This window comes from Schistocerca gregaria, chromosome 1 (genome assembly GCF_023897955.1).
Source record: "Schistocerca gregaria isolate iqSchGreg1 chromosome 1, iqSchGreg1.2, whole genome shotgun sequence".
In the NCBI taxonomy this organism is placed as follows: domain Eukaryota; kingdom Metazoa; phylum Arthropoda; class Insecta; order Orthoptera; family Acrididae; genus Schistocerca; species Schistocerca gregaria.
The window spans coordinates 572,119,500-572,143,539 of NC_064920.1; the positions used below are offsets into that span (position 1 = coordinate 572,119,500).

Here is a 24,040-nt window from a genome sequence, read left to right on the forward strand (position 1 = left end):
CAAGTAAGTATATGTAGTAGCTTTTTTAATTACACGTGGAACACATTTGACATCGTATTTCTCTGACACAAATGCCGTGGTGATGCAGGAAAAGAAAGAAAAACTACAGTTTCTTCCTAAACACACACACAAAAAAATGTTACAGCATTTGAATCCCTCAAGAGGGTTGACCCATTTGCTGAAGAGCCACAGTCCATTTACCACGTTCTTGCATCGAATCATAACGAAAGAAAGAAACGAGTGTGCTTATAGGGAACACTTTTGCATCTGGACACAGCTGGTGCTGGACGACAACAGTTCACTTGGAATGGAACATTAAATGTTGAGTAGATATTCCACCACGAGTCAGGCTGGGTGTCCATAGGCTATACTGCTAACGCAGACCTGAGTTACAAGGTATTTTTGGACCAATATATACATTACTTCGACCATACTTATCCAAGTGTCTGCAATCTATCTTCGTGCAATTGACAGAGGAGTCCTTAAGGAAGAGGAGTCCTTCTGAAAGTTTATTTCGATTATAGTACTTAATGCTTAGTAAATGGTTCAGAAACGTTTGGAGATGTCCAAATGGGAATTGTGGAAGTAACAGGTTTCTGGTATATAACTCAATGATAAGACTAATATATATGACTTGCTGCGTGAATGTGCTAAAGTAGTGTCATAAACAAAACATCTAAAATAGGTCTAAGAGGTCTTCGACTACTTTACCAGTCATTCTGCGACATTTTCACCCTGTGAATCACTTCTCCAGAAAGAAATGGCCATCACCTTTGTTCTATCAAGTGGGGTTGCATAAAACGACATCGGTAAGGACAGCTGAATCAATTTGTATAGCAGCGTTTAGTTCAATACGATAAGGACAAAATCTGTAGGAATACTATGGGGCTTCTGGCACACAGTCCACGTTCCACCACTATTCAATACTGCAGACATGTGATGTCATCAAGATGGAGTTGGTGGTGTATTAAAAAATTTCAAATGGTGACTGTCAGATAATTTGAGAATTTAAGATGGTGGCTGGGGAAAAATTTAAAAATTAAACACATATAATTTTTAAAAAATCAAGTTAGTGGAACTAGCCTTGTTGTGCTTTGTAACACTCCCTCCCTTACCTTCCCCTCTCTTCCGGTCAGAAAACAATACCTTAAGATCACTAAAACGAACCAGCCAGTCACAATGTAGCTATCTTGATGCTGAAAAGTATCTATAAAATCTGAATTTTTTGCAATATGCAAAAGAATTTATCAAAAAAATTACTTTCTGTACTTTTGATTATGCTGAAAAATATCTGAAAACTGTGAATTCTTTTTTTGCATCTTGTTGAAGAGTACTTTTCCCAAAACTTACGTGAAGTATGCAACTTTCAGTATTTCCATACGTAAAAGTACTTTGCAGGCCATTAAAATGAAACAAACAATCACAATGCAGCCATCTTGACAATGCTCGAAGGTACCCAAACACTCTGAATTTCTTTTCGTGTCATGTTCAACAGTAGTTAACCAATAAATTACTTGCAGTATTTTTACCGTGCTCAAAAGTATCTGAATGCTCTATTTGTTGTCTGAATGCTATATTTTTTATCTGAATGCTCTATTTTTTTTGCACCAAATTCAAAGGTAGGCCTTCAGTTACAGTGAAAAACAAATTTTAAAAATTGGCAATATCATATTATCCAACACTTGTTCTAAGACAAGTGAAACATGGTGATCTAAAATATGGAAACCATTTGTCCCTACCACCCACCTTTTTTTGGATATGCTCCTTCAACCGTTTATATTTCACGAGAACAATTATTGTTACACAGAGTACTAATTAACATGGCGTTAGGTAAGGAAACGACGAGATTTAGTCACATCGCACATGTGCTATACAGTACTATCTAGTTCAGGATATGATACACACATAAAAATCGATACTGATTGAAAATACACCATTAATCTATGGAGGGTTTGCTTTGAATTTCTTGGCTGTAGATTCCCGTTTGTGCTGAGCATTTTTGCATGTCACACTGATCTGTACAGTAGTCAGCCAACATTTCTTCACTCCACTGGCACTGAGACTGTAACTCCATCACTGAGATGTCCGGATGAAAACGTTCACCTTGTTTGTCACTGACAGAACCTAGATTTTTGAGGGAGAAGTGTAAATTAGAGTGAAGGAGATGAATTTTGAGGGCGTGTTGACATTCAGCTGTCTGTACGCACTTCTTCACAACATTTACAATCAACGGACTCACAATTTCGATGAAAATTGGCTACAACTGATTTTAATGCCAACCCTGCATTTGTTTCAGTATTATTCAGTAAGTCTTGGAAGTGGGTGTCAGCAATTACCTTCCTTATTTGTGGACGTATGGACACACTTTCTTTTACTTTCGCAAATCTCAACTTTGGAAATTTGGTGCATAGGTACCGAGAAACATCTGAGTCGTTGTGTAGTGCCTACACGAAATTCTTCATGAGGACCAGCGGTAGCATGATAACTTTATCGTGGTCAATCAATGGCACATGGAGAAGATTATTTCCTGGTTACAGTCTGTTCTTAATTGTCCCATTTTCTTTATGTAGTTTTGCTTTCCATATCTATTGTGCCACCCACTGACAAAACAGCAGTACTGCCTGAATTCCCATGATAATGGTAACAACTTTTAAATTATGTAGTATTTTTTCAAGAAGTAGCATCATAGATCCATATGTCCCTTTTAGATTGGTAGGATGACGAACTGGTACTGATGCATAAATGTTTCCATTGTATAATAATAAATACTGCTTTCTGATTTATTTCCAGTGAGTCACTGAACAATCACCATGCTTCAGTGTTTCGTTAAACTCTGAGATTTGACGTGAGACCTCAAACGTCCTTACAGCAGCAAACAGTGTCACTCATTGAAGATAATTTCTTATGTTCTTTGCAATGCAAATGTGAAGTTATTCTACCAAGCGCAAGCAAATAAAATTCCTCTAAGGAATGAACTGAGGAGTTCAGCTTGTTTTGTTAGTGCCAGGTCTGATATGAGGTCACAAAGATCAGCACCGCACAGTAGATGAATACCTTCTCCAGACTAGTATTCAGGGTGTGATATGCTGCTTGGAGGTGAAAGATAACTTTCTTCTTGCGTTTCTTCATCAAATGTATATTGTGAATATGCTATCTATATTGGACAAGCGACGGTATCATGTGGAAATGATTTAGAAACTGAAGGAACGTCTGGATACTTTGTAGAAACACGAGTTTTGTAGGAAAATCCGGTGCCAGATGATTATTCTGTTTCGCCTTCCTTATCCAACTGCGGAAGCTGCGTGCACACGTCAAACATGAACGATGTTGCCCATGATTTGCTAGTACTTACATTTCAATCGAAGTGTTGTTCATATGCCTTCTTCAGAAATGATGTAAAAGACCTACGATGGGCTTAGTCTCTTAGGCAACCGCACACATAGCGAAACAAGTCTCGTGTATTTGTGCAACCTCTGGACGTCATAATATCGCCTTAAACTGAAAATAATAAAGAAACACATGAACGATTAGTAACACGATATCGAAAATTTTTGTCGTATTATCTCAAAAAAAATATTTTCAAAGATGACGAAAACATTGTACAGCGTTAGATGAAAAATTACTAAGAACGCTTGGGCAAAAAAATTAATGAACCGTATTCCACGAAAATTAATTTTTATCGGTATATTCAAAACCTGATGTGTCAGACCAAAACGGTTTTCAGATCTGAAAGCAGAGTAAAACACTACATTAGAAAAAGGAAGCACCATGTCAGATATCTGTAGCTTGTCCATCAGCGTTACTTGCCGTAGTTTTAGTCCTGATCACGAGTATCAAAACGCATTGAAGTTCTTTATGCCATGTTGAAAAGAATTCATTCAAAAAAAAATAATAATAATAAGTTGAAGAGTGTAACTACCATTACCCCGAGCGCATAGTGGATACTATTGAAGTAATGATCATCAGTTCACGTGGTGACTGGTGACTGGCTTTCCCCTATTACCCATTTGCCAGTTACTGTGTACAGTTTCCCATTGTACCATTACCTACATATCTTTATCTGTTTACTGTTTACCATTTAACCTTCATTATTTACCGTTACCCATTACCTGTTACCAACTACCTGCTTGCACTGGAAAATACCCACAGTAGTTGACACCTACAATAGCTGACACCTCCCAATAGCCGACACCCCTTAGCAAGTGCTAATAAGCATGTGGCACTTGTTGTTGTTGTTGTTGTGGTCTTCAGTCCTGAGACTGGTTTGATGCAGCTCTCCATGCTACTCTATCCTGTGCAAGCTTCTTCATCTCCCAGTACCTACTGCAACCTACATCCTTCTGAATCTGCTTAGTGTACTCATCTCTCGGTCTCCCTCTACGATTTTTACCCTCCACACTGCCCTCCAATGCTAAATTTGTGATCCCTTGATGCCTCAAAACATGTCCTACCAACCGATCCCTTCTTCTAGTCAAGTTGTGCCACAAACTTCTCTTCTCCCCAATCCTATTCAATACCTCCTCATTAGTTACGTGATCTATCCACCTTATCTTCAGTATTCTTCTGTAGCACCACATTTCGAAAGCTTCTATTCTCTTCTTGTCCAAACTAGTTATCGTCCATGTTTCACTTCCATACATGGCTACACTCCAAACAAATATTTTCAGAAATGACTTCCTGACACTTAAATCTATATTCGATGTTAACAAATTTCTCTTCTTCAGAAACGTTTTCCTTGCCATTGCCAGTCTACATTTTATATCCTCTCTACTTCGACCATCATCAGTTATTTTACTTCCTAAATAGCAAAACTCCTTTACTACTTTAAGTGTCTCATTTCCTAATCTAATTCCCTCAGCATCACCCGATTTAATTGGACTACATTCCATTATCCTCGTTTTGCTTTTGTTGATGTTCATCTTATATCCTCCTTTCAAGACACTGTCCATTCCGTTCAACTGCTCTTCCAAGTCCTTTGCCGTCTCTGACAGAATTACAATGTCATCGGCGAACCTCAAAGTTTTTACTTCGTCTCCATGAATTTTAATACCTACTCCAAATTTTTCTTTTGTTTCCTTTACTGCTTGCTCAATATACAGATTGAATAACATCGGGGAGAGGCTACAACCCTGTCTCACTCCTTTCCCAACCACTGCTTCCCTTTCATGCCCCTCGACTCTTATGACTGCCATCTGGTTTCTGTACAAATTGTAAATAGCCTTTCGCTCCCTGTATTTTACCCCTGCCACCTTTAGAATTTGAAAAAGAGTATTCCAGTCAACATTGTCAAAAGCTTTCTCTAAGTCTACAAATGCTAGAAACGTAGGTTTCCCTTTTCTTAATCTTTCTTCTAAGATAAGTCGTAAGGTCAGTATTGCCTCACGTGTTCCAACATTTCGACGGAATCCAAACTGATCCTCCCCGAGGTCCGCATCTACCAGTTTTTCCATTCGTCTGTAAAGAATTCGCGTTAGTATTTTGCAGCTGTGACTTATTAAACTTATTGTTCGGTAATTTTCACATCTGTCAGCACCTGCTTTCTTTGGGATTGGAATTATTATATTCTTCTTGAAGTCTGAGGGTATTTCGCCTGTCTCATACATCTTGCTCACCAGCTGGTAGAGTTTTGTCATGACTGGCTCTCCCAAGGCCGTCAGTAGTTCTAATGGAATGTTGTCTACTCCGGGGGCCTTGTTTCGACTCAGGTCTTTCAGTGCTCTGTCAAACTCTTCACGCAGTATCGTATCTCCCATTTCGTCTTCATCTACATCCTCTTCCATTTCCATAATATTGTCCTCAAGTACATCACCCTTGTATAAACCTTCTATATACTCCTTCCACCTTTCTGCCTTCCCTTCTTTGCTTAGAACTGGGTTGCCATCTGAGCTCTTGATATTCATACACGTGGTTCTCTTCTCTCCAAAGGTCTCTTTAATTTTCCTGTAGGCAGTATCTATCTTACCCCTAGTGAGATAAGCCTCTACATCCTTACATTTGTCCTCTAGCCATCCCTGTTTAGCCATTTTGCACTTCCTGTCGATCTCATTTTTGAGACGTTTGTATTCCTTTTTGCCTGCTTCATTTACTGCATTTTTATATTTTCTCCTTTCATCAATTAAATTCAATATTTCTTCTGTTACCCAAGGATTTCTAGCAGCCCTCGTCTTTTTACCTACTTTATCCTCTGCTGCCTTCACTACTTCATCCCTCAGAGCTACCCATTCTTCTTCTACTGTATTTCTTTCCCCTATTCCTGTCAATTGTTCCCTTATGCTCTCCCTGAAACTCTGTACAACCTCTGGTTCTTTCAGTTTATCCAGGTCCCATCTCCTTAATTTCCCACATTTTTGCAGTTTCTTCAGTTTTAATCTACAGGTCATAACCAATAGATTGTGGTCAGAGTCCACATCTGCCCCTGGAAATGTCTTACAACTTAAAACCTGGTTCCTAAATCTCTGTCTTACGATTATATAATCTATCTGATACCTTTTAGTATCTCCAGGGTTCTTCCACGTATACAACCTTCTTTCATGATTCTTAAACCAAGTGTTACCTATGACTAAGTTGTGCTCTGTACAAAATTCTACTAGGCGGCTTCCTCTTTCATTTCTTAGCCCCAATCCATATCCACCTACTATGTTTCCTTCTCTCCCTTTTCCTACACTCGAATTCCAGTCACCCATTACTATTAAATTTTCGTCTCCCTTCACTATCTGAATAATTTCTTTTATTTCATCGTACATTTCTTCAATTTCTTCGTCATCTGCAGAGCTAGTTGGCATATAAACTTGTACTACTGTAGTAGGTGTGGGCTTCGTATCTATCTTGGCCACAATAATGCGTTCACTATGCTGTTTGTAGTAGCTTACCCGCATTCCTATTTTCCTATTCATTATTAAACCTACTCCTGCATTACCCCTATTTGATTTTGTGTTTATAACCCTGTAATCACCTGACCAGATGTCTTGTTCCTCCTGCCACCGAACTTCACTAATTCCCACTATATCTAACTTTAACCTATCCATTTCCCTTTTTAAATTTTCTAACCTACCTGCCCGATTAAGGGATCTGACATTCCACGCTCCGATCCGTAGAACGCCAGTTTTCTTTCTCCTGATAACGACATCCTCCTGAGTAGTCCCCGCCCGGAGATCCGAATGGGGGACTATTTTACCTCCGGAATATTTTACCCAAGAGGATGCCATCATCATTTAATCATACAGTAAAGCTGCATGTCCTCGGGAAAAATTACGGCTGTAGTTTCCCCTTGCTTTCAGCCGTTCGCAGTACCAGCACAGCAACGCCGTTTTGGTTAATGTTGCAAGGCCAGATCAGTCAATCATCCAGACTGTTGCCCCTGCAACTACTGAAAAGGCTGCTGCCCCTCTTCAGGAACCACACGTTTGTCTGGCCTCTCAACAGATACCCCTCCGTTGTGGTTGCACCTACGGTACGGCCATCTGTATCGCTGAGGCACGCAAGCCTCCCCACCAACGGCAAGGTCCATGGTTCATGGGGGGGGGGGGGGGGGTGGCACTTATTGATCACCAAAATCGGGTGTCGACGTAACATGGTATCTTTGAACCATCAAAATCTTTGACTTTTCAAATTTCTACTGCCAACATGGTTTTATCCTCCAGTCTTATTCTTGCATTTGCCATGTGATGGTGTACTGTATACTCTGTCCATAATACTCGTAAATAGCGAGTTTCATATAAAGTGGTGATCAGGTTATTAATACGATGACTATAAGACCTTTTCCCTGTAGTGGTGACTGCAGAATTCATCGATACGATTGCACACCTGGTTTTGCTACACTCGTTTCGCATTACTCATGTGCCACAAAATACTAATGAACTGCCACATTTGTGATTGGAAAGTGGCCGTGAGTTTGCCTACAGTCTCTTTCACTGACGAACGGCCCGCAGTTCAAGCTTTGATGTTTCTGACTGCATTTTCACTCCCACGTGTTCCAATTAAAGCACAACCTAACCTAACCAGGATTGTCCATGAGCGGTGGTGCACACAGATTGCACCATGTCTACAAGTGTGGCAGTTCCTGGAGGATTTTGTATCACAGCTGAAACAAGAACTACCTTAGCCGCAGTACCCCGCAACATTAGAAGAGAATACATTTCCTGTCAGACTGATACACAAGCTTGTACTTCCACCTGACTTGCATGTCATTATGTTCTCGCATCAAGAACCTGTGACCGCATTCGCAGCCACTGCGATGCTCGTGCCTCCCACGCCTTGTGTGTCATGTGGACAGGTGCTTACTTGTGCTGCATCATAGACATCCAATCATATACAGGTTTCTGGATACCCACAATCCCCTCACTGCCATCTTCCAAAGATACCACAGAAGTCATCTGTCGGGCAGTTTCTGAAACATCCACAACTGCGAAACGAAAACCCCACAACATCGTTTCTGCTGGTTGATAATATCCTGGACATCCATGGCTTTTGGGATATGACACATGCTTCATCTGCTTGGTGAGCCATCTACACGATAAGCCAGACCTGGTCAGCCATCTATTGCTCACAGAGCCGGCACAAATACGCAACTGCAAGAACCCACATCATCAAGCGCTTAACGCGTCCTCCTGCAGAAGCCATCCACTCTATTATTCATGAAGTGTCTTTAGGGGACTGTACACACATTCTTAACTTTGGCGCCACTTATGAGCTCAGGTCAGCATACACAAACTCCCCTACCTCGTACTGTGGCCGTTGTGGCTCGTGAAATTACCGTCAGATCTTCAGCTACATCTTTTGGTTAACAAAAACGCCACACTGGAATAAAAGTTGCATCTGGCAACCAGGCATACAACGTCATCAAGCACTGCCAGCTAAAATCCTCCTGTCTTTCTGGTACGCCTAAAGCTGGTAGCAGTGTGCCATGCCTGATTCCTGAGCACCATCAGCCAGCCAGCAGAGGTCGGGTGGGCAGCAAGCAGCACTAGCCAAAGATGCCATCTGGCAGCCAGACCACCATTCCTAATGCCATTCCCCGTCCAGCTATCCAACCCACCTCTACACAACAGCAGAACGCCCCACCCCACGCCGCCAGCTCTTTGGCTCAGGCGCCACACACAGCATACCCATTATGATGGTACCACGTTACGTTTGGGGATGCCACACATACTTGTCGCGCTCCATACAACTACCCAAACACGAAGCATGATCTTGATAGGCCCAAAAGTTCACACCGACACTTCAGAGCGCCGATCACGTCATTGGCCAAGCACACTCATTGCCCATCATGCTGGCAGACTGTACATCTATAATAGGATCGTTGTTGTTGTTGTGGTCTTCAGTCCTGAGACTGGTTTGATGCAGCTCTCCATGCTACTCTATCCTGTGCAAGCTTCTTCATCTCCCAATACCTACTGCAACCTACATCCATCTGAATCTGCTGTATTCATCTCTTGGTCTCCCTCTACGATGTTTACCCTCCACGCTGCCCTCCAATACTAAATTGGTGATCCCTTGAAGCCTCAGAATATGCCCTACCAACTGATCCCTTCTTCTAGTCAAGTTGTGCCACAAATTTCTCTTCTCTCCAATGCTATTCAATACCTCCTCATTAGTTATGTGATCTACCCATCTAATCTTCAGCATTCTTCTGTAGCACCACATTTCGAAAGCTTCTATTCTCTTGTTGTCCAAACTATTTATCGTCCATGATTCACTTCCATACATGGCTACACTCCATACAGATACTTTCAGAAATGACTTCCTGACACTTAAATCTATACTCGATGTTAACAAATTTCTCTTCTTCAGAAACGCTTTCCTTGCCATTTCCAGTCTACATTTTATATCCTCTCTACTTCGACCATCATCAGTTATTTTGCTCCCTAAATAGCAAAACTCATTTACTACTTTAAACCTCTCATTACCTAATCTAAGTCCTTCAGTATCACCCTATTTAATTCGACTACATTCCATTATCCTCGTTTTGATTCTGTTAATGTTCATCTTATATCCTCCTTTCAAGACACTGTCCTACGCGTTCAGCTGCTCTTCCAGGTCCTATGCTGTCTCTGACAGAATTACAATGTCATCGCCGAGCCTCAAAGTTTTTGTTTCATCTCCATGGGTTTTGATACCTACTTCGAATTTTTCTTTTGTTTCCTTTACTGCTTGCTCAATGTACAGATTGAATAACATCAGGGTTAGGCTACAAACCTGTCACACTCCCTTCTCAACCACTGCTTCCCTTTCATGCCATCTGGTTTCTGTACAAATTGTAAATAGCCTTTCGCTCCCTGTATTTTACCCCTGCCACCTTCAGAATTTGAAAGAGAGATTCCAATCAACATTGCCAAAGCTTTATGTAAGTCTACAAATACTAGAAACATAGGTTTGCCTTTCCTTAATCTTTCTTCTAAGATAAGTCGTAGGGTCAGTATTGCATCACGTGTTCCAGTATTTCTACGGAATCCAAACTGATCTTCCCCAAGGTTGACTTCTACTAGTTTTTCCATTCGTCTGTAAAGAATTCATGTTAGTATTTTTGTCCATGACTTATTAAACTGATAGTTCGATAATTTTCACATCTGTCAACACCTACTTTCTTTGTGATTGGAATTATTATATTCTTCTTGAAGTCTGAGGGTATTTCGCCTGTCTCATACATCTTGCTCACTAGATGGTAGAGTTATGTTAGGCCTGGCTCTCCCAAGACTGTCATTAGTTCTAATGGAATGTTGTCTACTCCCAGGGTCTTGTTTCGACTTAGGTCTTTCAGTGCTCTGTCAAACTCTTCACGCAGTATCATATCTCCCATTTCATCTTCATCTACATTCTCTTCCATTTCTATAATATTGTTCTCAAGAACATCCCCCTTGCATAGACCTCCTATATACTCCTTTCACCTTTCTGCTTTACCTTCTTTTCTTATTACTGGATTTCCATCTGAGCTCTTGATATTTATCAAGTCGTTCTCTTTTCTCCAAAGATCTCTTAAATTTTCCTGTAGGCAGTATCTATCTTACCCCCAGTGATATGCGCCTCTACATCCTTACATTTGTCCTCTAGCCATCCCTGCTTAGCCATTTTGTACTTCCTGTCAATCTCATTTTTGAGACGTCTTTATTCTTTATTGCCTGCTTCATTTACTGCATTTTTGTATTTTCTCCTTTCATCAATTAAATTCGATATCTCTTCTGTTACCCAAGGATTTCTATTAGCCCTCGTCTTTTTACCTACTTGGTCCTCTGCTACCTTCACTATTTCGTCTCTCAAATCTAATCATTCTTCTTCTACCGTAATTCTTTCCCCCCTTCTTGTCAGTCGTTCCCTAATGCTCTCCCTAAAGCTCTCTACAACCTCTGGTTCTTTCAGTTTATCCAGGTCCCATCTCCTCAATTTACCGTCTTTTTTTGCAGGTTCTTCAGTTTTAATCTACAGTTCATAACCAATTGATTGTGGTCAAATTCCACATCTGCCCCTGGAAATGTCTTACAATTTAAAACCTGGTTCCCGAATCTTTGTCTTACCACTATATAATTAATCTGACACCTTCCAGTATCTACAGGCTTCTTCCATGTATACAACCTTCTTCCATGACTCTTGAACCAAGTGTTAGCTACGATTAAGTTATGCTCTGTGCAAAATTCTACCAGGCGGCTTCCTCTTTCATTCCTTACTCCCATTCCATATTCACTTACTACGTTTCCTTCTCTTCCTTTTCCTACTGTCGAGTTCCAGTCACCCACGACTATTAAATTTTCGTGTCCCTTCACTATCTGAATAATTTCTTTTATCTCATCATAAATTTCATCAATTTCTCTATCATTTGCAGAGCTAGTTGGCATATAAACTTGTACTATTGTGGTAGGCGTGGGCTTCGTAACTATCTTGGCCACAATAATGCGTTCACCATGCTGTTTGTAGTAGCTTACCCGCATTCCTATTATTTTTTATCCATTATTAAACCTACTCCTGCATTACTCCTATATGATTTTGTATTTATAACCCTGTATTCACCTGATCAAAACTCTTGTTCCACCTGCCACCGAACTTCACTAATTCCCACTATATCTAACTTTAAGCTATCCATTTCCCTTTTTAAATTTTCTAACCTACCTGCCCGATTAAGGGATCTGACATTCCACGCTCCGATCCGTAGAACGCCAGTTTTCTTTCTCCTGATAACAACGTTCTCCTGAGTAGTCCCCGCCCGGAGATCCGAATGGGGGACTATTTTACCTGCGTAATATTTTACCCAAGAGGACGCCATCATCATTTATCCATACAGTAAAGCTGCATGCCCTCGGGAAAAATTACGGCCGTAGTTTCCCCTTGCTTTCAGCCGTCGCAGCACCAGCACAGCAAGGCTGTTTTGGTTAGTGTTACAAGGCCAGATCAGTTATGATCAGCAAACTCTATTTCCTCATAGACACATGCGTCGACACTAGTGTCAATCTCAAGTCGAGTTCTCTGCCTGCAGTCTTGCCATCTTCTATATGACTCCAGACAGCCAGCAACACCACAATTCATATCCAAGGCTCAGTCGAACTTAGCTGCATCTCTCATGCATCTTACGCTCACCTGGGCATTTTGCGTCATGGATCTCAACTGCCCCATTATTGGCATGAATTTCTTAGGCAATTTCGGATTCTCACTAGTTGGGGAAGCAGCAGCCATCCTGCACCATGCTACTGGCATCTGGATAAAAGGGGCATTTGCTACCACCCCACTGCCTTCCACCACACACTATGATGCCCTGTCTGATGCCACAACCGAACGAATCCATCTCATTGCAGAGCTCACCACCAGAGTCTTGCCTAACAACTCAGCGCCACACGATTACCCACCTTCGCACTGAGAACACTCGCCTACAATAGCTGATCCCCGCCATGTCAGCTGACCTGACACATGCATTCGAGGCAGCAGAAGACCCAGTCACGCCGTGGGGGCATCATCACACCAATACCTCTATGGTGCAGACGTTACAGACTCCCTCTCAGTGACGCCTGTTCCCACAACTCAGTGATGTTCTTGCTTCAAGTATCACCAGTGTTCCCCCTCTACCCCCACTGTTGTTGTTTGGGGAACACCGTTTGCCGTACGCGTGATTATTAATGGGAACTTGGCACTAATTGAACACCACGGGAGGCCCTCCAGTACGCTACGAGGCTCAACGCCTTAGCCCACGAAATTGCAGCACACAAAAACCACAGTACAGGAACAACTAGACTCGAGTATTGTCCACCTGTCCAACGGCAATTGGTCTTCACCAGTCCACTTAGTTCCTAAGGAGGATGATTATTTCTGTTTGTGTGGCGACTACTGACAACTGAATGCCCAGACAATCTTAGATAATTATCCTGTACTACACATACAGGATTTCGCTCAACAACTCTCTGGTGAGCGGATTTTCAGTGTGATAGATTGCCAGAAAGTGTAGCACCAGATACCAATGCATAACGACAACATCCCTAAGACCGGATAATCATCCCTTTCGGACTCTATGAGTACTGATACATACCATATGTCCTAAAAAATGCTGCACAGAGTTGGCAGCACTCCCATACTGTTATGCATGTCTAGATGATATTCTTATTTCGTCAACCACCTCCAAGGAACACGAACATCATCTATCAAGAATTCTTAATGTACTTGATGAGAATGGATCGCAACCAACAACATTAAATCGCAGTTGCCAGCTGTTGGTGTGACATCCCTGGGTTATACTGTGTCCGAGGAAGGGATCAGCCCCACATCAGATTGGGTTAAATTTATCCGTGACCTTCCTCTTCCTGAGACTTATGTGAGTGACACAGCCATCAGTATTGTGTTTCTTCAGCATGTCGAGGGTTCTAAGCAACCACTTTGGTTCTTGTCGCGAAAGTCGTCCGCCTCCCAACGTAAATAGTCCACTTTCGACCAAGAACTTTTTGCTATTTATGAAGCAGTCTGGCATTTCCACAATGACATAGAGGATAGGTCAGTGACTATATATGTGGACCACAAGCCATTGGCTGAAGCAGTGCATAACCCCACAGCCAACCTCCCTCCTCGACACTTCCGACATATGGAATTAATATATCAATTCGCCACCGATGTCCATTACATCAAGGACACAGATAATTTCGTCGCCGACTACAAGTCACAAGTTGGTACAATCTTGTTCTCTTGAGACTTCAACGAACTAGCGGCTCAGCAACAAAAGATGATGACGCACTGCAGTTGCCACACAGTGAGTCTACCTCACTCTCAATTGAGTCTCACCAAATTCTAGGTTCTTCCCTATCGGTCCTTTGGGACGTGTCCACAGGCAAGGTGAGTCCCGAATTCCAGCTATCTTGCACCGTAACATATTTGCCGCTATCCATGACCTCGCTAATCCTAGTAGTGAGGCGACCAAGAGCTGAATAATGCCACATTCCGTATGGACAGGGGCTAGGGCAAACTGCAAAAACTGAACCTTTGTGTGCATGTCCTACCATCGCTCCAAGGTGGGTCGCCATGCATACCAACCATTGGGCTCATTTGACACACCTAAAGGCAGGTTCCATCATGAACATCTCGACCTCATCTGCACAGTACCTCCTTCAGAGGGTTCTTGATACATCCCATCTATCATCAGCTATGTTAGTAAGTGGATCGAGGCCATTCCCCTCGCTGATATAATGGCCAACTCGGTCTCACAGGCCTTTATTGTCTCCTGATCATGTGGTCAGCTGCTTGTCTTCAGTCATGATGGAACAGGGACTACAATTTGAGACTGTTCTTTTATCTAGTATAGATACAACAACCTACCACTCACAGAGCAACGGGTTGGTCGAGCACTGGTACTGCGCTCTAAAGGCCGTTGTGATGTCCCACAATTCTTGGTCAGAGGCTCTCCCCTGGATCCTGCTTGGCATCCGTACAGCCTGTAAAGAGGACTTACTAGCTGGCTTATTATATGGGGAACCTCTCGCCCTTCCAGTGCAATTCGTTGAGGACTCCAACTCTCCCATGCAGTCCAAACTTCTGACGTTAGTACAACATGTTCTACACTCTTCTTCAATTAGAAGAAAAATGCTTTTGACATTAGGTTGGTAGCTGAACCTGAATCTAAAATTAACTGTGTCAATATTAAATATTTTCACCTGAATGATTGCTTGTATTTGTTCTTCCCGGATTTTGTCTATTATATCTACCTCATGCTGATAGTAATCATCCTTCTGTCACTTTGTTTGTCAAATGTTATAAAACATGTTTGTAGCTATGCTTTGCACTCCACTCCCAGAGAGCTCAATAGCCTGGTTGGTGTTTTCCGACGGCGTAGTGTCACTTAATTCATTACCTGGAGTAATTTCAATTAGTTGCACTGTGCGGTACTTTGACAATCAGTGTCGTTGGCTGCTGTGCCGTTGTTTTGCTGCCCAAAAGTCGGTTACAGTACAGCCTAAATCAGGGCATTGTTGCCGCGCGTCGGCCACTGCTACGGCTGATTGTTTCTGTTCAAGTTCGGAATAGGGCATCGTGTTGGTGGATTGTAATTAGCTCGTGCACTGAAATTATTCCTGTTGTTTTCAAAATTTCTTTTAAATCGTTTGTTTTTTCCGTTCCCGTTACCGTACTCGTTTCCTCTGGGTATGTAATTTTGTTGTATGTAGCATCCTTGCTATGTGTTTAGATCACGTTTTACTGTCTGATTTACATAACTATGTTGATGTTATGCGTAATTTTCTGTTGCTCTATTGGCTACAGGTCTTTCCTCATAGATTAAGTCGATAGAGTCAAGCACTGACAGAAAATATTCAGTGTCGTACTGTGGCGTTGCGAATAATTTTTCTCTAATGTGAGATGGTAATCGACTTTGAAATTTTTAACATCTCTACTTGTGATATTGAGTTCTTCCAGTAGCGTTCTTGTTCAGGTATTTTTCAAAGTATCCACTTAGGCTATCGTATTTACCGTTGAATGGAGCGGGTTTGGAAACCTCGCGTCTTTCTTGCACTGCCTCAAACCAGTATTTGTCCAGGAAAGCTCGTCCAAATTCGATATAAGTGCTGCAACGTTCGGCCACTTCAGTTAACCATAAAAGAAGGCCACCTTGCGTATATCCCACGACAAATTTGAATTTCTGTACTTCCGTCCGTTTGCGTGGAGATACGTGACGAAAAGCACTGATAAATACTACTGGATTCATTCTTTTACTTTCGCTAGTGAATGAAGAAAACTGTCGATGCTTCAGCAAAAATAGTTGATAGAGACGTGGCGTTTTCGGTCGTATTTATGATGTTATTGTAGTTACCTGTAATTCGAGTTGGTAATTGTTAGGTATTGGAGTTTTGGGTATGTTTACATTTTCGACTCTACAACTGTGCCGGCCGTGGTGGCCGAGCGGTTCTAGGCGCTAGAGTCTGGAACCGCGCGACCGCTACGATCGCAGGTTCGAATCGTGCCTGGGGCATGGATGTGTGTGATGTCCTTAGGTTAGTTAGGTTTAAGTAGTTCTAGGCGACTGATGACCTCAGAAGTTAAGTCCCATAGTGCTCAGAGCCATTTGAATTCCACAACTGTCACTGCTACCTGCTGTGGGACTCGTGACAATTAGTGGATAAACATCGACAGGTTGTTGTTTGTTCACTGTGGCCTATGTATTATTTACATGCATATTTCGAGATCCTATCTTCCGCGGCTTGTAGGTTAATGTTTCCTTGCTCAAGACTTCATTTTCTTTTTTCTGAATAGCCATTTCTACTACATCTGTGTGTAACTTACAATCTGTTACTAACTTCTCTGCAGTGGTATTACCCGTATCTAACGTACCTGTTTCAGCTTGACTAATGATATCACTCAGATTTTCATTTATCTTCTCTCTCACCTTCTTAGCACATGCGAGTCAACTTATAATGTTATTATCCTTAAAGTAAGCTCTTCTACAGCTAGAGGTACACCTTCATAGCCTTTATTTAGTTTGTTAACTACAGTGGTTATCTTTTTTTACTGTCGAACACAACTGGTTTTGTGTCTCTTCAATGTTTGTGATCGCGTCTGTGATTTTCTTTATCTGTTGCTCTACTAGATAATGATGGTCGTTAAAAGAATTTACCTTCTGTCTTAACTCCGTAGTATTACCGTTAACTTCAGAAAGTACTTCAGGCTTTACTTGTTTTTTCATATCATGCAATTTATCGTCGATTTCAGTGCGAAAATTTTGGGCTTAGTCATTGAATTTCTGTGAAATTCCTTGAATATTGTTTTTGTTCTTGTTACATTTTATTTAGGTCTTGCGTGGCGGTGTTCAGTTTGTGTATCAATTTTTATATTCATATCTTGCTTCATATCACTGAAATTGGTGTTGATGCTACCTAATTTCGTGTTTATGTGAGATAATAACTGCCATAGCAGTGCGTCAGTTGGATTACTGTGGTTGCTGTCAGCTGCCCCCTCCCCCTCCCCATGAACCATGGACCTTGCCGTTGGTGGGGAGGCTTGCGTGCCTCAACGACACAGATAGCCGTACCGTAGGTGCAACCACAACGGAGGGGTATCTGTTGAGAGGCCAGACAAATGTGAGGTTCTTGAAGAGGGGCAGCAGCCTTTTCAGTAGTTGCAGGGGCAACAGTCTGGATGATTGACTGATCTGGCCCTGTAACACTAACTAAAACGGCCTTGCTGTTTTGGTACTGTGAACGGCTGAAAGCAAGGGGAAACTACAGCCGTAATTTTTCCCGAGGGCATGCAGCTTTACTGTATGATTAAATGATGATGGCGTCCTCTTGGGTAAAATATTCCGGAGGTAAAATAGTCCCCCATTCGGATCTCCGGGCGGGGACTACTCAGGAGGACGTCGTTATCAGGAGAAAGAAAACTGGCATTCTTCGGATCGGAGCGTGGAATGTCGGATCCTTTAATCGGGCAGGTAGGTTAGAAAATTTATTCAGAAGGATGTACGTTGCAGTAGGTACTGGGAGATGAAGAAGCTTGCGCAGGATAGATTAGCATGGAGAGCTGCATAAAACCAGTCTCAGGACTGAAGACCACCACATCAACAACAACAACTGTGAGCTGTTGCTTTCAAGTTAATACTTGTGTTGTGACCAAGTGGTGTTTGTAATGTGTTGTCAACACATATTGGAATCGCTCTCCAATGCTTCATTCTCTCGTCAATTGTAAACATTGTGTCGTCAAGGCTATTTTGCTGTGGAGCGTCGCTATCATTCGTCTGAGGTGCGACACTCATCTCTGATCTACTTAAACTTTCTGCAGGCATGCATGGCGTCTGAGCTTCAATTGTTCGATCTTGCAGTTCTACGCCATCTTGGCTGATTGCGTTTTCGCTATCGCTGTCAATAAAGGGCTAATATTTTTCGGCCATATTATATGAATACTCAAAAAAAATAACTTAAATACGCTAATTATTACACTTGACAATTGAAAATTAAGCGATGTCCAAGCCTGTTTTACGTCTATTATGATGTGCAAGCTATTGTGTCACAATTCTTCATGTTTTACTGACAATGTGTATCACAATGAATAATTCCTGTAAGCTTTTCACAATAAAATTAAAGGAAAGGAATAATGAAGAAAAGATTTCTATCTACATCAAAAGAGGCGCTACCATGCAAGCAACTTCCATAGGCTTCCTACCTTTGCCCCGCCGAACAAAACAGCTTACTGTGGAAAATTTTAGGAGAGCATGCGTCCAATTCTTATTACTTACCAAAATTTCTCCTCAGTTTTTGCCTTTTTGCTTTACTTGCTTCCCGTCATGATTCATGCAAACAGAAAATACACACAATTAGTTTTTATGATGCCTAATAATGTCGTAGAAATTTCTTGCTCTAACAATAGTTAACAAACCCTACTCACAACCGGTGCCCTGAATTCTTGGCACACGGGTCGACAGTAATGTTATAATAAAAAAAATTAAATACATATGCATATGAAAAACATTTAAAGGGAGATACAACTGCGTTATTAGAGATGTTCCCTGTTGTACGAATTTTAGGCTATCAGACTTCTCTTACATTTCAGTTGTAGATACAGGCAGCGGACTTCAAGTACACCAGTGCGTGTCATAAATAAGAAAATCCTCCATACTTGTTTTTCATTTCACTTGAATGAAAAGTACTTAATACTGGTATCACTTTTTTTCCTTATGTCGAAACATGTATGATAGAAAGCACTCGTAGCCCGTTATCCTCTGAACGGCACTTCTTAACAGAACTTCTACGTAAAAGAGAGTATCAGAAACAAAATCATGTACAAAAACTAAGTGATTTTTTCTATTTGTCTGTGCCTTACCGCGCATTCATAATAATTAACGTCTTTGCGAACGCTTATGGTTGATGATGAATCTTTTTTCTTTTAATCAATTTTAACTATACGATATCCTGGGTGTCTTTCATTATGTACCTACACGTTCTCCTGAACTACTTGTTTTAAAACGATATATTTCTGCAGGCTCATTAAGTGATATATGTACTTACAGCCTGCAAACTATGTTGCGAATAGAGTGGGTATTTAAGATGCAATAAATTAAAATGTTGTGTATGATGCTGAAGTTTGACTGCATGAACAGCGAATATGTAGTAAGTGATTTTTTTTTTTCCTTTCATCATTTTGAAGGAGGTATCAGCAAGAAGAACTTTTGTACAGATTTGAAATTAAATTTAAAGTTTGCTGCAGTTCACTAAGTGCTTTCATTTTCAAATACTGGACAAATCGAAGACCAGTATTTGCGCGTCGTCAGTTATCCTGCCTGAAGACAAACACACAGTTTCTAACTGTAATACTTGTCTTGTTGTGTAAATTTTTAACATGAGTACACCTCTTAATGACTAGATTATGATAACATTTTAAATTTTTAAATTCCCTCAATAATCACGGAAAATGTTACAAATCAAAATTTTGTTGCTCTTGGAAGCCAGTAGACGGGCGACTTGCAATTGATAACGGGTTCCGGGTTCCTGGGTAATCGCTTAGTACGAGGAGTGTTCAGTAAACAACACAACACATCTTTCTTTCTTCCTTTTTTTTTGTCTGCCAGATTCGATTGAAAAAAGTTCTCGAGGTTCCGATAGGTGGCGGCGCTATGTCTTGTCTTCAAAATGACGTCTGTAACGATGGTGGTGGTGTAGCAGAAAGTTGTCATTGTGTTTCTTTTGAAGAAAACCAGAGTATCTTGTGAAGTGTCTACGGAGATCTGACAGTAAACAAAGTCGATGGGCGAGGTGTGTGTCATCACCCCAACGAGGACGCGTAGATCCGTCCGATCCCCGCCTGCCGGCCGGCCGCACTCAGTTGTGACTCCTCGAATTTTGGAACGTACAGAAATTTTCATTCTAGGTGACTGGCGGATCACAATCAAACACCTGTCTGCTCAACTGTATGTCGCTGTGACATTGCAGACAAACTCGTCCACCAGCCGTGGTACTCAAATGTGTGCCCACTGGGTTCCTTACCACCTAACGTAAGTCCATAAAGAGCAACGAGGACCACCAATGCGAAATTGCTTGTGCGGTCCGAGGCTGATCGTGAGTATATATATACACAGGGCAGTCCATTGATCGTGATCGGGCCAAATATCTCACGAAATAAGAGTCAAAAGAAAAAACTACAAAGAACGAAACTTGTCTAGCTTGAAGAGGTGAACCAAATGGCGTTATGGTTGGCCCGCTAGATGGCACTGCTATAGGTCAAATGGATATCAACTGCGTTTTTTAAAAAAATAGGAATCCCCATTTTTATTACATATTCGTGTAGTACGCAAAGAAATGAGAATGTTTTAGTTGAACCACTTTTTTCACTTTGTGATAGTTGGCGCTGTAATTGTCACAAACATACGGCTTACAATTTTAGTCGAATAGTTGGTAGCAGGTAGGTTTTTTAAATTAAAATACAGAACGTAGGTACGTTTGAACATTTTATTCCGGTTGTTCCAATGTGATACATGTACCTTTGTGAACTTATCATTTCTGAGAACGCATGCTGTTACAGGGTGATTACCTGTAAATACCACATTAATGCAATAAATGCTCAAAATAATGTCCGTCAACCTCAATGCATTTGACAATACGTGTAACGACATTCCTCTCAACAGGGAGTTGTTCGTCTTCCGCAATGTTTACACATACATTGACAATACGCTGACGCATGTTGTCAGGCATTGTCGGTGTGTCAGAATAGCAAATATCCTTCAACTTTCCTCACAGAAAGAAATCCGGGGACGTCAGATCCGGTGAACGTACTGGCTATGGTATGGTTCTTCGACGACCAATCCATCTGTGATGAAATATGCTATTCAATACCGCTTCAACCGCACGCGAGGTATGTGCCGGACATCCATCATGTTGGAAGTACATAGCCATTCTGTCATGCAATGAAACATCTTGTAGTAACATTACATAGGAAATCAGCATACACTGCACCATTTAGACTGTCACCGATAAAATGGGGGCCAATTATCCTTCCTCCCATAATGCCGCACCATACATTAACCCGCCAAGGGCCCTCATGTTCCAATTGTCGCAGCCATCGTGGATTTTCCGTTGCCCAATAGTGCATATATGTCGCTTTACGTTACCGCTGTGGGTGAATGACGCTTCGTCGCTAAATAGAACGCGTGCCAAAAATCTGTCGTCGTCCCGTAATTTCTTTTGTGCCCAGTGGCAGAACTGTAAACGGCCTTCAGAGTCGTCGCCATGCAATTCCTGGTGCATAGAAATATGGTACGGGTGCAATCGATGTTGATGTAGCATTCTCAACACCTACGTTTTTGAGATTCCCGATTCTCGCGGAATTTGTCTGCTACTGATGTGCGGATTAGCCGCGACAGCAGCTGAAACACCTACTTGGGCATCATCATTTGTTGCAGGTTGTGGTTAACGTTTCACATGTGGCTGAACACTTCCTGTTTCCTTCAATAACGTAACTATGCGGCGAACGGTCCGGACACTTGGATGATGTCGTCCAGAATACCGAGCAGCATACATAGCACACGCCCGCTGGGCATTTTGATCATAACAGCCATCCATCAACACGATGTCGATCGTTTCCGCAATTGGTAATCGGTCCATTTTTAACACGGGTAATGTATCACGAAGCAAATACCGTCTGCACTGGCGGAATGTTACGTGATCACGTACTTACACGTTTGTGACTATTAAGCGCCATCTATCACAAAGCGAAAAAAGTGGTCCAACTAAAACATTCATATTTCTTTACGTACTTCACGAATATGTAAGAAAAAATGGGGGTTCCTATTTTTAAAAAAAAGTTGTTGATATCCGTTTGACCAATGGCAGCGCCATCTAGCAGGTCAATCATATCGCCATCTGGTTTCCCCTTTCAAGCTAGACGAGTTTCGTTCTTTGTAGTTTCTTTCTTTGATGCTTATTTCGCGAGATATTTGGCACGGTCACTATCAATGGACCACCCTGTATATATACATATATCACTTTGAACCAGAAACTAAATGGCAATCGAAATGGCGCCAGACCACCTCTCTCCTCCAAAGAAAAAGTTCAAAGCCGCACCGCATCCGATGAAACTGCGGCCGTGGTCTTCTGGGAATCTGACTGGGGCTATTCTGTTCTCCCGCAAGGAGCAATGATCAGCGCTGAAGTGTATTGTGCTACTCTCACGAAATTGAAGTAACACCATCAGCGTGTTCATCGCCACAAATATCCAAACTCACTTCTCCTTGTCTTTAACAACGCAAGGCCTCGCAACAAGTCTGGGCACCTAAGAGAGGCTCTCAAAACTACACTGGACTTTTCTTCCTCATCCGTCCTTCAGCCTGGATCTCGTACCTACCGACTTCCATCTGTTTGGCACAGTGAAGGATGCAGTGCATACAATGTGGGGAGGTTGTTATTGATGCAGGAAGACGGTTCCCACGTCGATCAGCACAGTGGTGCCATGCCGGCATATAGCCCTCCCCCCCCCCCCCCCCCCCAAGTAAGCTGGCACTAGGCCGTCGCATTGAACGAAAATTATGTTGAAAAATAGGGCTTTGTAGTCAAGAGAGTCAGGAATAATATAGCGTACTGAAATCCTGGATGAAACCAATCTGCTTTTAGAAAAAAACGTGTTTTATTACTTACCGAACGCCCTTCGTAAAACAGATTATTAACGCAAATGGCCGTAATCTAAAAAATGTGGTTGAATACAGAAGGGGAAGCAGCGTGTTGCGAAAAGTGGACGTTTGAAACTAAGCTGTAACGTATGAAACGCCGACAGGAGCCAGCTCACACAGAAGTACAAATGCTTCGAAGATACAGGCACTTCAGACAACACGGCGAGAAAACGCTGGAGACAACAAACGTCACGCAGGAGACAATGGAAGTGACGTTATGAAATGTACCAGGATTGTCAGGAAAACTGACTATAATTGGTACGACAAAAGTGTAAATATCGTAAAAATCCAACGAGCCATATAAGACTGGTGACAGCCACAGCTGAGATAAGGTCACACAGAAATGGAAAAGAAGTTTATCAGTACTGAGAAACTCGCGGAAGCTGCAGCGGACAGAAAGGCCGCCATCCCCGGTTCCAACACAACGTCTGACGGTCAGCTGATTAATGTGACCACGCCTGATAACCTCCGATGTCGCGCTGTTATGCTACAAGCAGCATTAATGCCAAACAGCAGATCAGCTTCTTTCCAGTTGCACAAAATCAGCCCAATAATAGCAGACTTAAGATTTGTGTTTACATAAATATTAAACATTAAAATTGTTTTACGATGTTTATCAGCAAATGAAAGAAACGAAGCTTATAACATAATTCTGAAACTGTATATATCCATATAAACGTCCCTTGATGTACTTTTCCTTATCATCATTGTCAACTATCGTACGTTTTTAAAAAGCTGGGCGTCGAATGAGATTTTTATTGCATCACAGTAGAAGAAAGGGAGTGGGCAGATCAAAATTTAGAGTTGTTCCGGCTGCTCTTTCAACTACTTTATCAACATCTATTTAACTTAATAGTAATCTTCGGAAGTCAAAACAGATTTATCTTTATTTGTGAAAACAATAAAGGTTGTACGAAAGATGCGTGGTGAAAATTTACTGCCCAA

At 41.7% G+C, this 24,040-nt stretch overlaps 1 long non-coding RNA gene across 1 annotated transcript in view; it reads right to left on the minus strand.

Moving 5' to 3' along the window:
* The window catches only part of LOC126356499 (uncharacterized), a 69,151-nt gene extending 45,502 nt beyond the window's left edge, over window positions 1-23,649 (minus strand). The window contains exons 1-3 of the long non-coding RNA XR_007565765.1: window positions 23,064-23,649; window positions 18,677-18,715; window positions 3,353-3,498 (exon numbers count right to left, since the gene is read on the minus strand). This is a non-coding gene — a long non-coding RNA (uncharacterized LOC126356499). The remainder of the gene's footprint in view (window positions 1-3,352; window positions 3,499-18,676; window positions 18,716-23,063) is intronic.
* Between the last annotated feature and the right edge of the window lie 391 nt (window positions 23,650-24,040).